This window comes from Osmerus eperlanus, chromosome 15, assembly GCF_963692335.1.
Source record: "Osmerus eperlanus chromosome 15, fOsmEpe2.1, whole genome shotgun sequence".
Lineage (NCBI taxonomy): Eukaryota > Metazoa > Chordata > Actinopteri > Osmeriformes > Osmeridae > Osmerus > Osmerus eperlanus.
The window spans coordinates 4,246,978-4,262,274 of NC_085032.1; the positions used below are offsets into that span (position 1 = coordinate 4,246,978).

The 15,297-nt window shown below is 40.3% G+C and overlaps 1 protein-coding gene across 1 annotated transcript in view; it reads left to right on the plus strand.

The window, feature by feature from the left end:
- Nucleotides 1–12,177: 12,177 nt before the first annotated feature.
- csrnp1b (cysteine-serine-rich nuclear protein 1b) overlaps nt 12,178–15,297 on the plus strand; it is a 28,194-nt gene continuing 25,074 nt past the window's right edge. The window contains exon 1 of the mRNA XM_062479035.1: nt 12,178–12,320. The gene's annotated coding sequence lies outside the window, so the exon portion shown is untranslated. The remainder of the gene's footprint in view (nt 12,321–15,297) is intronic.

The window sequence follows — 15,297 nt, forward strand, 5'->3', positions numbered from 1 at the left end:
AAGGAAATTTGCTGTCATCCAAGTTCTTAACCCAGAAACACATTTTCCCATAGCGTGTGGTAATTCTCCAGGCTTTATAGACATATATAGCTGAGTATCATCTGCATAACAGTGAAAATGTACCCCAGAGCTTCTAATTATGTTTCCTAAAGGCAGCATATAAAGCGAGAATAACAGAGGGCCTAGAACTGAACCCTGTGGTACTCCGTATTTTACAGTGGAACTCCTGGATGAGCAGCATTCATAGTGGACAAATTGTGATCTGTCAGATAGATACAATCTTAACCACTGAAGTGAAGCACCAGAAATCCCAACATAGTTCTCCATACGTTCCAGGAGAATCTCATGATCCACAGTGTCAAAAGCTGCACTTAGGTCTAGGAGAACCAGGACAGAGATAGAGCCCACGTCAGATGCTAATAGTAGATCATTGACTACGTTGGCTAATGCAGTTTCAGTACTGTGGTGAAGACGAAATCCAGACTGGAGAAGTTCATAAAGATGATTTAAGGAGAGGTGCTCAGTGAGCTGTTGTACCACAGCTTTTTCAAAAACTTTTGAAAAACATGAAAAACTTTTGAAAAACTCAACATGCAGCATGCTTGGTATAGAGGAAAATTCAGTGTCAATGGCTATTCCTCCAGGGCTAGCCTGTAGTTTGTCCCTTATTGCATAGATTTTTTGGTCAAAAAATTCTAGGAAGTCATTGGGAGAGAGATCTGTACTAACACCATGTGTACTTTTCTTAGTGAGTTTTGCAACGGTATCAAATAGGAACTTAGTGTTGTGCTGGTTCTTACTAATCAACTTAGAGAAGTAGTCTAATATGGACCTGGTGAGGACTTGCTTATACTCCATTAGGCTATCCTTCCAGGCCAGGCGGAAAACCTCCAATTTAGTGGTACGCCACTTACGTTCTAATTTTCTAGTGGACTTTTTGAGAGTACGGGTTTCCTCTGAATACCACGGAGCCAATTTCTTATCTTTTCTTTTCCTTGGTTTGAGTGGGGCAACATAGTCTAGTGATAGCTAAAGAACCAAATTCAGATCCCTAGTTTTATCATTTCATGATTTATTTGGAACGTTAAGTGCTTTTAGTGCAGCGGGTAGAATACTAGTACTTTTGGTCCCTTAAAAAGGGGGGGGGCACATATTAAATGTGTTGTAATTCCTACACCGTTCACCTGATTTGGATGTAAATACCCTGAAATTAAAGGTGAAAGTCTGCACTTAAAGCACATCTTCATTGTTTCATTTCAAATCCATTGTGGTGGTATACAGAGCCAAAATGATGAAAATTGTGTCAATGTCCAAATATTTATGGACCTAACTGTACTTCTCTCCAAACCTGCAGTTCTCCAGTAGTTTCCCCATTTGTCATTGTTTTCCATTCCCCACAGTTAAATGTTATTAATTTGAATCCAGCCTCACCATTGGGCTAAGCCAATGGAGAATTCAGATGTTACGTTTTATGCTGGACAAACCTAATGCTGACGTACATATTTTTTTTTAATCATTTCATTGTGTTTTTAGTGTATTTTTTATATATAGAGCTTTTTCTATTTATTGGAGTTAACCTGTTGAGTACTCACAAAACAAATCACACAATAAAACAAACCTCATAAAATAAATGCAACATGTTTTCTGTTTTGTCCTAATCAAATAGTTAAAACATTTCTTTTTACTGATTACAACCCTCTCTGTGTCTCTCTCTCTACACACGCATAACAACTAAATAACCAGCCCTCTACAGTTATTGAAATATTACGAGGCCACAGACCCAGCTTTCTTCCCTAGAAATGTATTTAGGGCTTGAGATAGACTTTGAAATAGAAATAAGGAAGTGTTTTCCAAAAATTATCAGTGGTTTCCTTCATTCAGTGTCAGTGAGACTAGAACAGTAAAGGAATTATTTCTACATCATTCTTCTTGATCCTAGTTTAAACAAATCCCTACCATTATTATTACTATCTACTATCACATATTTTAAAGTAAATAAAACGCAAACAATAATAACATGTAGTGAAGAATTATTCTCTTACTAAGTAGAACTGATAAAATGTTTCCTTACAGGAACTGTTTCTTATCAACTGAGTGAAATATGTAGAAAAAAAAAGACAAATGCATACATTGCTGCGCGTGTCATAAAAATATATCATGTATCCGTCACATTTTTACTTTATCCATACTGATAAAATCCATAGTCACGGTGCAACACGTTTAATTGATCTGTGACGTCTGTCAGTTGTTGATAGTATGGATAGACTATGTACTCAAACATATCCCAATGTGAATCAATAGATGATAATAGCTGCCTTGTCATCACCTTAATTAGAGCCTAGTCAGCCAAGAGAACATCCTGTAGCTCAGAAGCTGTTGCCCTTTTCTTGAAAATGTGTGCAGGATGTACCCACAGCAATGTGGAAGTGCCACCAATGGTTATAAGGAAATGCCCTGACTTGTGCAAACATCATTTGCAGACACTTTCACATGATCCTCAAATGCTTAAACTGGCAGTATTATTGAAATATTGAAATTGGGTGTACATTTGTGTACACTGTATAAACTGTATAAATTTTAGTGTACTACTGCAATTGTTTTGTGTACTCTCGCTAACCATACATTGACAAGTTCAAGACGAGTCTGAACAGCAGTGTTAATATCTATGTACTTAGCTTTTTGTACTAACCTATGATGATTTTTAAAGAATGTAATATTGATTTGATGACGTTTCTAAAAAGAGGACCAATTGTAGTCTCCTTGGTGGTTATAAGGCATTGCCCTGTCATTTGAAGATGAAAGTGATGTGGGGGTGGGTGTGTAGTGTGCCAGGGAGCAAAGCGATTGGATGGCCAGTATCTTCCAGGGAATGGCTCACCCCCCTTTCTTTTAATCTCCCTTGTCACTCATCATTAACCCCTTCAGCTTCTGATTAATGACCTTCTACTCACTTTCCATCATATCATGAGGGGATGTCGTGCACACTACCTCCAAATGGTGGAAGTTGAAATAGCTACAGAGAAGGGCCTTATTGTGGTCAATCCTTTCTCAAGATCACCTAGAGTCATCATTGATCAATGTTTGTCTTCACTGAGAGACCTGCTCTTTAATTTGTGCATCACCCATTGTTGCTGAAATATTCAAGTCAGTCTTTTAAATTTTGTCATCTGCTGCACCAAATCAACATGTCGGATGTGGTGAAATGCCTGTTTCTGTGGACGGTGTCCATTTATATATGGTCCTTTCCCACAACAGATTTATGATGTCCAACAAATTGTCTCAGATCATTTTTATGGGTCATTGGTAAGCAAGCAATACTATTATGACAGTCGATATCAAATTGTAGAAATAATTGACAAACAGTCTCTGGGAGACTGGTTTCCAAGAAAACCAAATTAGCTAATTACCTAATTTGTCTTATGTCCTACCTAGAGTCCTACCTTAAGTCCTAGCGAAAAACAGGAACATCTGCCTGTCTCACAGTCACTTTTGCAGCCACAGTGTATCACATGCAAAACACTGTCAGGGGGCGAATTTCTGGTCATCCAGGTGACGTGCAAGGTCCCATCCTCTATTTGCCAACCATATCCATCCATGTGGACAAAAAGCAGCTACCTTATTGGTGTAGAACGATCATGTGTCGAACCGTGCCACCAAAATCCTATTACGCTCTGAGGAAACTAGTTCTGCATAAAACATAGACGATCCATAAACATCGACAATCGACTGGAATATTAGCGACAAACTTTTTTTTGGTAGCTAAGCACGACTCGTTCTTTTTTATGAGCTAAATATTGTGTAGATGCCAGACTGTGGAGCAGGATGAAACGATAATAGGGTTCACCTTACGGCCTATTAATATCTTTTCCGTCCAATCACCGATTTTATTTCTGAAAACTGCCAGATACAGATCTCCGGTGTTTACCTACATCTTTAACACCTCCCTTGAGACATGCCATGTGCCAGCCTGTCTCAAGTCCTCCACCATCATCCCTGTGCCCAAAAAGCCAAGGCCAACAGGACATAATGACTACAGACCCGTCGCCCTGACCTGTGGTAATGAAGTCTTTCGAGCGCCTGATGCTGGCACAACTTAAATCCATCACAGACCCTCTACTGGACCCCCTCAAGTTTGCCTACAGAGCCAACAGGTCTGTGGACGATGCAGTTAACATGGCCCTCCACTTCACCCTACAGCACCTGGACTCCCCAGCATCCTATGCCAGGATCCTGTTTGTGGACTTCAGCTCTGCCTTCAATACCATCATCCCCGCCCTGCTTCAGGACAAGCTCTCCCAGCCGAACGTACCTGATTCCACCTGCAGGTGGATCACAGACTTCCTGTCTGACAGGAAGTCAGCGTTAAGCTGGGAACACAAGTCTCTGACTCCCGGTCCATCAGCACTGGATCACCCCAGGGCTGCGTCCTTTCTCCTCTGCTCTTCTCCCTGTATACCAACAGCTGCACCTCTAGTCATCCGTCCGTCAAACTCCTGAAGTTTGCGGACGACACCACCCTCATTGGGCTCATCTCTGGTGGAGACGAGTCTGATTATAGGTGGGAAGCGGCCAACCTGGTGACCTGGTGCAGCCAGAACAACCTAGAGCTCAATGCTCTTAAGACAGTGGAGATGGTTGTGGACTTCAGGAAGAATACAGCCCCACTCAGTCATTTCAGTCATTCCCCTCCGGCAGAAGGCTTCAGTCCATCAGAACCAATACCACACGCCACAAAAACAGTTTCTTCCCTTCCGCTGTTGGCCTCTTCAACAAGGCCAAAGGTTCACACTGACTTCATGACTCAATGCCCTTAACCCTCGTGCTGCCTTCGGGTCACATGACCCAAAGGTTCATAACGAACCATCGTTGTGTTTACCCAATTTTACCCAATACAAAAACAAATAAAAATAATTTTCTTTTAACCTTCGCAATGTGGGGGGTCTGAGACAGCCCAACGGTTAAAAGAAAATGCTTCACTTTGTTTTTGTATGCGGTAAGTTGTCGCAATACGACGGTGGGTCACAATGACTGATGGGTCAGAATGACCCGAAGATAACACAAGGGTTAAAACACATTGCTTTTTGCACTGCACAATACAATCTTGTACCATTTGTATTTTTTGTAATATTTGTATTTTTTGTATTTTTATATTGTAAATTACTGCAACTTATATTTTATTGTATAGTTTATTTTAATCTAATTCCACTTAGTATTGCTAGTTATGTACCCTTAGTATAGTTAGTCCTCATTTAAATTTTAGATTCCTATATGTTTAATGTTTGCACCTTCCTGCCAAAGCAAATTCCTTGTCTGTGCAAACTTTCATGGCAAATAAAACCCATTCTGATTCTGATGATACTTGTGACAACATAAGATAAAGGCACATCTAATTGGTTAAGGGGTTACTAGGCGTGAATAATAAATGTATAATCCTAATTGTCATCCATCTTTTGCCGAAGCGGAGCCAGAGAGGATACCATGGGAGATTTTCTACAGTGTTCCGCTTCAAATTTAAAACTGAGGCGATATTTCAAGTATTTCAAGAGACAAGTTTCTTAACGTGTTTTCAATATTGTCGATTAAAAGTCAAAACCTTTTATTTATGAAGCATTTGTTTATTGGAGTAACGTACAACAGCGTATTAGGGCCATTGTCGGTTGAAAAACAATTGGCCAAAGGCAAGCACACTCAAATATATTTGAGTATCGGTTGTGCCTTGCGAGGGGAAAGCACCCCCAATTAGCTAGCTCATTGCTAAAACTGCATACAACTAGCTGCAGTCAGAACAAACACCACAGCCACAGACTAGGATGAAAATGTTGCATATGTTATACGTTATGGAAATGTGATATTAATTTAAACAATTGGTTTCAAGGTGATATATTGTGAAACAAACTGCCCCAGCTGGAACACCTTTTGTTGATATCTGACCATTTTTATACTTTGATTTTGATTAATACACACATGGTAGAGGGACTGCAGAGTCACTGTCTGATCCCCCTCCCCCTGTCTCAGTAACCAAGTCGCATAAATCTGCTCTTGTTGTGTTTGGGTGGCTGGAGTAAGAACTCTGAGCAGCCATTGTATTGTCCCACTGGCTTCACCTGGAAAACACAATGCTCTCGTTTCTTCTGAGTGCCAGAGCAAGCTACTTCGGGGGCTACAGGTGACCAGCTGTTGGTTTGTGTTCTTCTCTTCCGGGACAGCTGGAGCCGTTGATCTGCCCCCCAGCCACTGCACTCTCAGATTTCTGTGTGCATCAGACAGACTATTCATGACCACAACACAGTCTGTCCATCTGAACCTTCTCGATTCAGCTCTGCATGACCAGTTTTACACATGTTAGTGTTGTCTTTGAACTGTGAGCTGTACAGTTGCTTTTCGTAACAAAAGACAACACGTGTTTATTATCTGAGTCCCATTTATAATATTTTCTGTGATATTTCTTTAATTTCATATCAGTGTTATATCAGTTAATAGTGCCCAGTCTTCACAGTAGGACAGGTTTTATGAGGCCTGGAAGACCATAAATTGATACACTGTCAATCCACTCCACACAGCATGTGCAATGCCCCCACTTGTCTGCAATCTGGGGCCAGTTGCACAAAACACCTTAGGTTTTTTCCTTAATTATGACACTTTAGTGTACATTTCTCCTTAGCTAAGGGATTTACTTGAGGGTGTTGCACATAGGGGCGCCATATAGGGGGGAAAAGTTAGGACGATTCTAAGGGCCCCTGCCTGACAGGGGCCCCAAAAAATAGGCAAAAAGTAATATAAAATTATATTATATAAACCATTATAGAGTATATAATACATTTAAAATATAATAATACAATGAATGATCTCTTTGTTTTTACTTGTGTTTGGCAATAAAGGTTAAATATCCCTATTGACCAAAAAGTAAACATCCATATTGACCAACCATCCCCCTCTATCTGCATGAAATGGTTTGATCCTGCCTTAGCGCACTTATCGGTGACGGTGTTTAGTTGCAGTCAGTAGATGCGCTAGTCGCTAGAATGTCGGGCCGTAAACACAAAACACACCAAAAAAAACACAAAGCCGTAAAAACACAACAAAAAAAAACACACAAAGTAACCCGTTGTTTTACCAAGAAAGGTGGGTAGCCAATCTGTGAGTGGTATTAACCTGTTGGTTTAATGTCCATATAAGCTATCTAGCTACCCAGCTAACAAGGGACGTCCTGGGGACGTCATTTTGTTAGCTGGGTACAGTGTTAGCCTACATTTCATTAACATTTAATCAGTGCAGGGAAACATTTAGCAAGATATTAAGATTAAATCATTGTCCCGACTCCCTGCCCCTTTTAACAGACTTAACAACAGATGAGTCAGCAGCACCCCAGTCTCCCCATTACTATCGAACTCCAAGAAGCAATCCATTAGTTAACCCTCCCGCACTACCAGCAGAGGGCGCCAACCGCGACACGTCATATGTCCGATTTGCGCAGCGGGGGTGGGGGGGGGCCACTTTGAATTTTTGCCATGGGGCCCGAAATTCCTGGTGGCGCCCCTGGTTGCACAGAATCCCTTAAATGGTTTCCTTAGCTAAGGTGAAACGTTAAGAGATTTACTACATTGAACGTGATTTCACAGCAGTAAAATTCGACCGTTTCCATGGAGACCACGTTTGTTACGTTGTATCGCTAGTGCATCACCTTACAAGAGCTAGTTAGCTCTAGCTTAGCTCTAGTTAGCTCTATCTAAAAAGGCAAGAAAACCAAATTGGTCAGAGGAGAAAAATATTGTGCTTCTACAGGAATACAGCAATATAAAGCACATACTAAAAAGTAAATTTGATCTACAAATAACTGCAAACAAAAAACAACGAATGTTGGACGAAATTGCAACAAAAAGAATCTTAAGAAGTTTGGTGAAGCGGTCAATTCAAGAAATAAAAAAAATATATGATAACTTGACTTATGTCCAAAAAATAGATAACCAATTAAAGGAGGGAGTCGAATAAAACTGGTGATATCAACTTTACTTGTAGGTCTTGTTGCTACACAGTAACATTTAAAAGTGAGAGCTACTTCTTCTAACTGTGTAGATCAAAAAGTGATCAACAGTTACTCTGCATTTCTAGCTACTTACAGCGGTAGCCGACGCATAAATAGCCTTCATGTTTAGACGTGAGGTGTGGGATGGGTTCATTTATCTCCATAAACTCGGCCATGTTGCGGTAAAGAATAAGTCAGAGGTACCTTAAGTTTTCTTCCTTACTTTGTTTTCTAAGGGCTTACGTGCAACGCTTTAACGAACTTTAAGGGAATCCTTAAGTAGGTATAAGACCAAGATAAGGAGAAAACCTTAAATACTTAAGGGAACATTTAAGTAAACCTTAAGGAAAAGACTTAAGGGTGCTTTGTGCAACCGATTATATTTTAAGGAAACGTTAACTCTGACTTTAAGGAAAATCTTAACTTAAGGTGTTTTGTGCAACTGGCCCCTGGCATTTACTTTAGCAACACCCATACTTAACACAAGACGCAATGATTTATCTTTTTTACTTAGAGCTTTCCTTTCAATAATAATGTGTATACTGTTAATTGGTAAAATCATAGATGTCCAACTACATTACTAGGTACAGGTATTTGGATTGTGCATATTGTATATTGTATATCAAGGCCGTAGCCATGGAGTCAACATTGGGGGGGACGGATTACATTTATTGATAATTTCGGACAGTGTACGTGGTTGCCTGTCGTAGCGTAGCACATTTATATTAATATATTGGGGGGGGACGGGACATTTTGACCAGATTTGAATATTGGGGGGGATGTGTCCTAGCCTGGCTCTGCCCTCCTATGTACTTCCGCTCAATTTTGCTTTTGCTTCTGTACTAGGTCTGGGTCTCCGGTTAATTTTCTACCTGTCCAATTAGCGAACAGAGGGAGTGGCTGAGAACGATGACGTTGATGTCGTGCGCTAGTTCCTGTTGTAGTTCGGTAATGGCGGCGGAGAAAGATGCGAGCGAAGCCATTCGGTCCGTTTGATTTTCCAGCTAGCTCCGTTAGTCGTGAAGGAGTTGGCTAAGGCGAACGCTAGCGATTGGTTATGGCAGATCCAGACTGGCTCTGGGCAGATTCAATAGTTTTAAACTTCAACAGAGTTTCAAGGAAGTTAACGCTTGTCAATGGAGCAAGCCAAGACTCTCTGTACAAATGAAATGTAAGAGAGTCTGGTTAGGACCAGGCTAGATGTGTCCCCCCCAATATGTATTATGATTACGGCCTTGTTGTATATGTATTTGATTGTGTGCATTGTATATTGTATACTTAGTTTGTATATAGTCTATGATGGGTATTTTATACTGCTAATCTTGCACAGATATTCCATGTGTGTGCATGTGTTTGTTAGTGTACGTACAGTGTGTACCTCTGTGTTCTAAACAAACCCTCATTTGCAATAACAACTATTTAACCCTTGTGTTATCTTCGGGTCATTCTGACCCATCAGTCATTGTGACCCACCGTCGTATTGCGACAAATGTACCTCCTACAAAAACAAAGTGAAGCATTGTATTTTAACTGTCGGGCTGTCTCAGACCCCCCACATTGCAATGGTTAAAAGAAAATATTTTTTATTTATTTTTGTATTGGGTAAAATTGGGTAAACACAACGGTGGTTCGTTATGAACCTTTGGGTCATGTGACCCGAAGGCAGCACAAGGGTTAAAGAACACTTTCTTTTTCAGTTGTTTTTGTGTGTTGGTGGTTGATTGAGTTAACTTTCTGTGTTAACCCTCGTGCTGCCTTCGGGTCACATGACCCAAAGGTTCATAACGAACCATCGTTGTGTTTACCCAATTTTACCCAATACAAAAACAAATAAAAATAATTTTATTTTAACCTTCGCAATGTGGGGGGTCTGAGACAGCCCAACGGTTAAAAGAAAATGCTTCACTTTGTTTTTGTATGCGGTAAAGTTGTCGCAATACGACGGTGGGTCACACGGCTGATGGGTCAGAACGACCCGAAGATAACACAAGGGTTAAGTGTGTGTGGCATCAGAGTAGCTAATCAAGTGGTCAGACTGACCTTATACATGCTCACAAAACAAACAGAACGTAAATTCACTTACATACACATCCCAACACAAACACACTCTCACTCTCATATACTTCTACCTGCACAATCACTCCATTACAACACTCACTGTCTCATTAGACACACTCCACAAACTAGATTCCAATCTTAAAATGAAGGAAATTGTGGAAGTACTATTACTCCATGACAATAATCACGATGAGGGTGTGTATGTGTGTTTGTACTGTGTGTTTGATGAGCCCCTTCTTTTTTAACCCCACCTTACACACTTTCTCACTTCACGCTCATATCTGCAGACATACTACACAGTTTTATTTCATAACAAACCTATTGGCAGTCAAAAAAAACTGTACACTCAGAGGCTCCAATACAATCATATGGGTGTGCTTGGATAGCTCTCAAGGGAATGCTCCAAATTGGGCACTAAGGACCAACCAACCAGCGAGAAAATGGCCCTCAATTACCAAAGGCCAATCATCATAGGCCTATGTACACAGCTTTATAACCCCCTTCTCCACTGCCACCTGTCCCAAGTGGGACAACTGTATTGACATTGGCAAGACACTTGACATGGATTCAGTCCCAACTGAAATATGAAAGCAAAGCATCTTAGGACATGTCCTTGCTGTGTGCTGTAAATATCGCCAGGAGTCTGGCGTGGGAGGAAGGGTGAGTCACTTATTGTTTCCTATACAATCCAGGTCCGAGGCCAAAAAGCCTCCAAAACAAAAGAGGTATGTTTTGTTGGTTAGTATTTGTTGGTCACGCCTGAGATGCCTCGGAAAACATGGAGGTGCTAAAGGCTTTCACTACTGCATCAAATGAACAAAAATACAACGGAAAAAATACCGGACACACATTACATTTACTTGCAATGTAGGACTTATTAAGAGGTAAATGTTTTACACTCACAGACAAAAGTGCGCAAATAAACTAATAATAACACATTAAATAGCATTGGACTATAACAAGATGGATACAGGAAAGCATACGATAGTTTTTGTATTCATACAAACAATAGGATGCTACATAGAATAAAAAAGGTTCGGCATACAAAGCTAAAGTAGCCTACTTAGCAAAATAATTTTTAATCCCTGTCTGGTTCTTAATAAAGTGAAAGGGATTCTTAAAAAAAAAATACATTCATGCATTTAGCAGACATTTACATTTATGCATTTAGCAGACGCTTTTATCCAAAGCGACTTCCAAGAGAGAGCTTTACAAAACAGCATAGGTCACTGATCATAACAACGAGATACGAGAACCAAATAAGTGCCAAAGGGAAGAACCATAAGAGCATGCAGTTAAACAAGTTACAATTGAACAACATGAAACTCCCCACAAGAGTGCAATAGTGTACCTGTAGAAAAAACAATCAACAGTAAAAATATTTCACAGCGAGTACAAGAATTTGAAACCGTTACAACTAACCAATAAGAGCAACAAGTCTCTCAATACGAGTCATTGTGAGCCTGGAGGAAACTAGTAAACAAGTAAAGTAAGTAAAGTTAAACAAGGAAAAAAAATTCAGATGTGTAAATTTGTTACAAATGTATACCAAGTTTTCAATGTAGCCAACTTGAGACACATGAATATTGCACAATATGAATTGACTCATCAATTCACAATAAACTGAGTCAGACTTTTGTCTTTACTGGAAGTTAAGACACCCTTAACATCTTTACACCCTTTCTTTCGAAAACAACTCACAATTCATAAGAAAACACAAACTTAAAGTAGCTTATGTGTATTGTAAATTCCCATTTTTTACAAAAATATTTTTTAGCAATATTGATGATAATAGGCCAACCATTTATTTCAATCCATGAACACGGAGTACTTACTCGTAAATGAGTAACATCTTAAACCCTAAAAATAAGTATTTATATTATCTTTACTGCGTAAACTATCCATCTCCGTAAGCTAAAAATACAGTAGCCTAAATTGTATTCAGGATGCTGGCTTGCCGGGGTTGGCGCTAGCTCGGAAGGCAGGATGCAGCGTTGGCAGTCTCCCCTTGTGTCACCGTCTGCGTCAGACGCCGGGAGGGAGTTTTCCACTGACAAATAAGGCTGAGCTACTGAGCATTCTGCAACAGACAAGGGAAACGCTTTGGCTTGTACGGTGCTCGTGGGCTACAAGAGCCAAACAAAAGCGAGCGGGTCTGTAGCCTACAGAACAATTGAATCGTTTGAATTAGAGTTGATCTGCTGATATCACTAATGCTGATCGGATACGTAAATTCTTGGTGAGTAGCCTAGTGTGTTATCGGTGATTGGGAACCTGTTACAAATTTGTGTTCTTAGACCTCAGGAGGGGGAAGAGAAGCCAAATAGTTTGAATGTTCTTGTCTTTATGTCACTACAATGTTTTTTTTTTTGTTAACGGGCTGCAATGATTTGTTATCTTTGGCTACGTTGTCTTGGTGTGTCGAGTAAAATACGTAGCGCTTCTATCGTTGTCCATTTTATTTGAATAACTGTTAATTCCAATTTTTGATGATGATCATTTTAACTTGCCTTTTTTAGCCTAGTTCAATTCATTTGTTACGAGTACAGGCTATCTTGACCCACACTGTTTGTGGTTTGTGTTGCGTTGACTGAGGTCAGATTAGTTTAAAACAATGCATTTATTTATCTAAGAATAATGGTGTATCAAGTCTATTTGTCGGGTTATAGATTTATGATACAGGGTTTTATTGTCGATAGGCTATTTACGTGCGCGTAATAGCTTCCACAGTGCAGCGTCTTAGTTGGGCAACTCCTGAAGGCACAGCTGATAGTGTTGTCATTGTTATTAGTAGTAGGGTGATCAAGAGGAATGATCTGGTCAACACGAGGAAGACTATATTATACGTTATGCGCGATTGAATGACTGGCTAAATTATTGATATGCTTGTTAATGTAAAATGTAGCAATATTTGCAAATGCATAATTTATATTTTATTTATAATTAAGAATGACCACAATAGCCTAATCGCAAATAAATAGGCCTCTGATAGATTTTGTGATTCAAGGAATGTGAAGGATTGCTTACCTCTATATTTTAGGCTACCAATCTATATTACATTTACATTTTTAGTCATTTAGCAGACGCTCTTATCCAGAGCGACTTACAGTAAGTACAGGGACATTCCCCCGAGGCAAGTAGGGTGAAGTGCCTTGCCCAAGGACACAACGTCATTTGGCACGGCCGGGAATCGAACCAGCGACCTTCTGATTACTAGCCCGATTCCCTAACCGCTCAGCCACCTGACTCCCAACTCCACTTTTACTGGATGTACACCAGTCTTACACTATAAATGTTGTCTTGGTATGTTTTTGGTGACGTGATAGATGGGCTGTGGTTTATGCTAGTGATTTGTCAGTGGTTTGATATTTCACTGTTTACTGCTCCTTTTACAACACTAGAGAATGGCCTCATATTTGCCTCTACAGTATTTGTTCTCGAGTTCCCAGTGCACCAGTTTCAGCTCATGCAGTTCTTTTATTTGTGTATGTTTAACTTGTGCTTGAAAAAGTTAACTTGATTGGAGCAGATGAGATGCCTGTCAGGACCCAAGCTATCTGTGAGGGCTATGTCCTTCTTTTCTCTCATGGCAAGGTTCATTATCCTTTCTGTCTTGCCTACAGGCCTTAGGTAGATTATTCTGAAAACTTGTCTTTAAGTATGCAAGATCCACGTGTGTACAAGTTAAGCTCCCTCCTAGTCAGGTGTGTGCATGCATGTCTCTCCCTGCACCATGGGAGTTGTAGTTCCGAGGCCGAGAAGCGGGGAAACGCATCTGGATTAGATAGTAGCTGTGTTTTCTGCACTTTACAAATATGAGTATTTCCTGCCGGAAGGGAATTCCTGTGGGTATGAGTAAAAAAACATAGACATTATTTGTCTGGCTGCCTCCCACTAGCTCGTTTCCTTCTAGGAGTAATTGTGTGTGTGTGTGCTTGTGGTATGGGCCGAGGCACAGGAACAGAATGTTTCCCTAACATGGTCGGTCCCACAACTGCCCTCCAAAGGTCGGTCAGTAGTTAATTATTCTGGGCCAGCAGGTGGCATTGTTCTCTGTTGGGCCTGCCCCCAGGAAATAAACTTCCCTCTATTGTGCTACATCTGAAATGATCCCAGCTCTTTGTGGGCAGGGATTTCTGCTGTAGTTATAGCTGACAGTATGTGTGAGGTGCATTTTGTGTCACCCTTTGGCGGGCAGACTGCATATCCAGACGTGCAACCGCATGGACCAGTACAATCCCAAATTTCTCATGATCACATTTAGAGCAGGTTCTTTAGAGCAGGTTCTTTATCAGGACAGCTAGGGAGGGAGAGCACAGAGGGGGCAAAGTCAACTGTGACATGCCCTGCTGTCTAAGTGGCTTCAGCATGCAGACTAGGGCAGTTTGGTCAGGTTGAGTGGAAGGTCAGAGTTGTATGTGTACGCTCCGTGTATGAGTCAGTTTTGAACTTGTCAAAATCAGAACTGGAAGCTGGTCCACCTTGAAACCTTACCCATATGCTCTTTAGGAATACTAACCCTAAAAGGTGAGTTAGAGAGTGAGATGCCCTTTTTTACAACTGGTGTTTCTTTGTTTCAATCCCTGATGTGTAGCACTACTGTAGGTATTACCACGTAGCCATTGTGAAAGGTAGATTTTTGTCTCTGTTAGTTTTTTTTTTGTTATTTGCCAGGTAAATGTTTTCACTGCCAAGTAGGGTTTGGTATAGTTCCAATTTATCGATTCCAATTCTGGTTTTAGAATCCGGTTCTTTTCGAACCTTGGTTTCGATTCCAATAATTTCTTAGATATAAAAAAAAATACGAATATAATGATCTGTTCTAGCTCTAATTCTGATGTGCAAATAGACAAAGGAGAATACCAAGGATAACCTTCTGTAGGCTATTTATTCAACAACATTTGTAGGCCTATTATTTTATCCTCTACTATAGGCTAACTACAAAAACCATCCAAAGTTGATGTCAAATTATGAGATGGAAATAAATACGAATGAGGGGTAGCCTAACCTACAATTTCTATTTCTGTAAAAATTATTAATGTTTGCGGGAAGTCACGTGGGACCACTGATGGAGATGGTTGCCTAGAACTTGCCTTCCGATTGAATATATTTTAAGTTACAACGACGTGTAAAGTGTAGTATTACAAGTGTCCGCGCCTTCTCCCTCCCCTCATGGTGAATACGTTGAAGAGTAGAACAGCTAAACAAGAAATAAA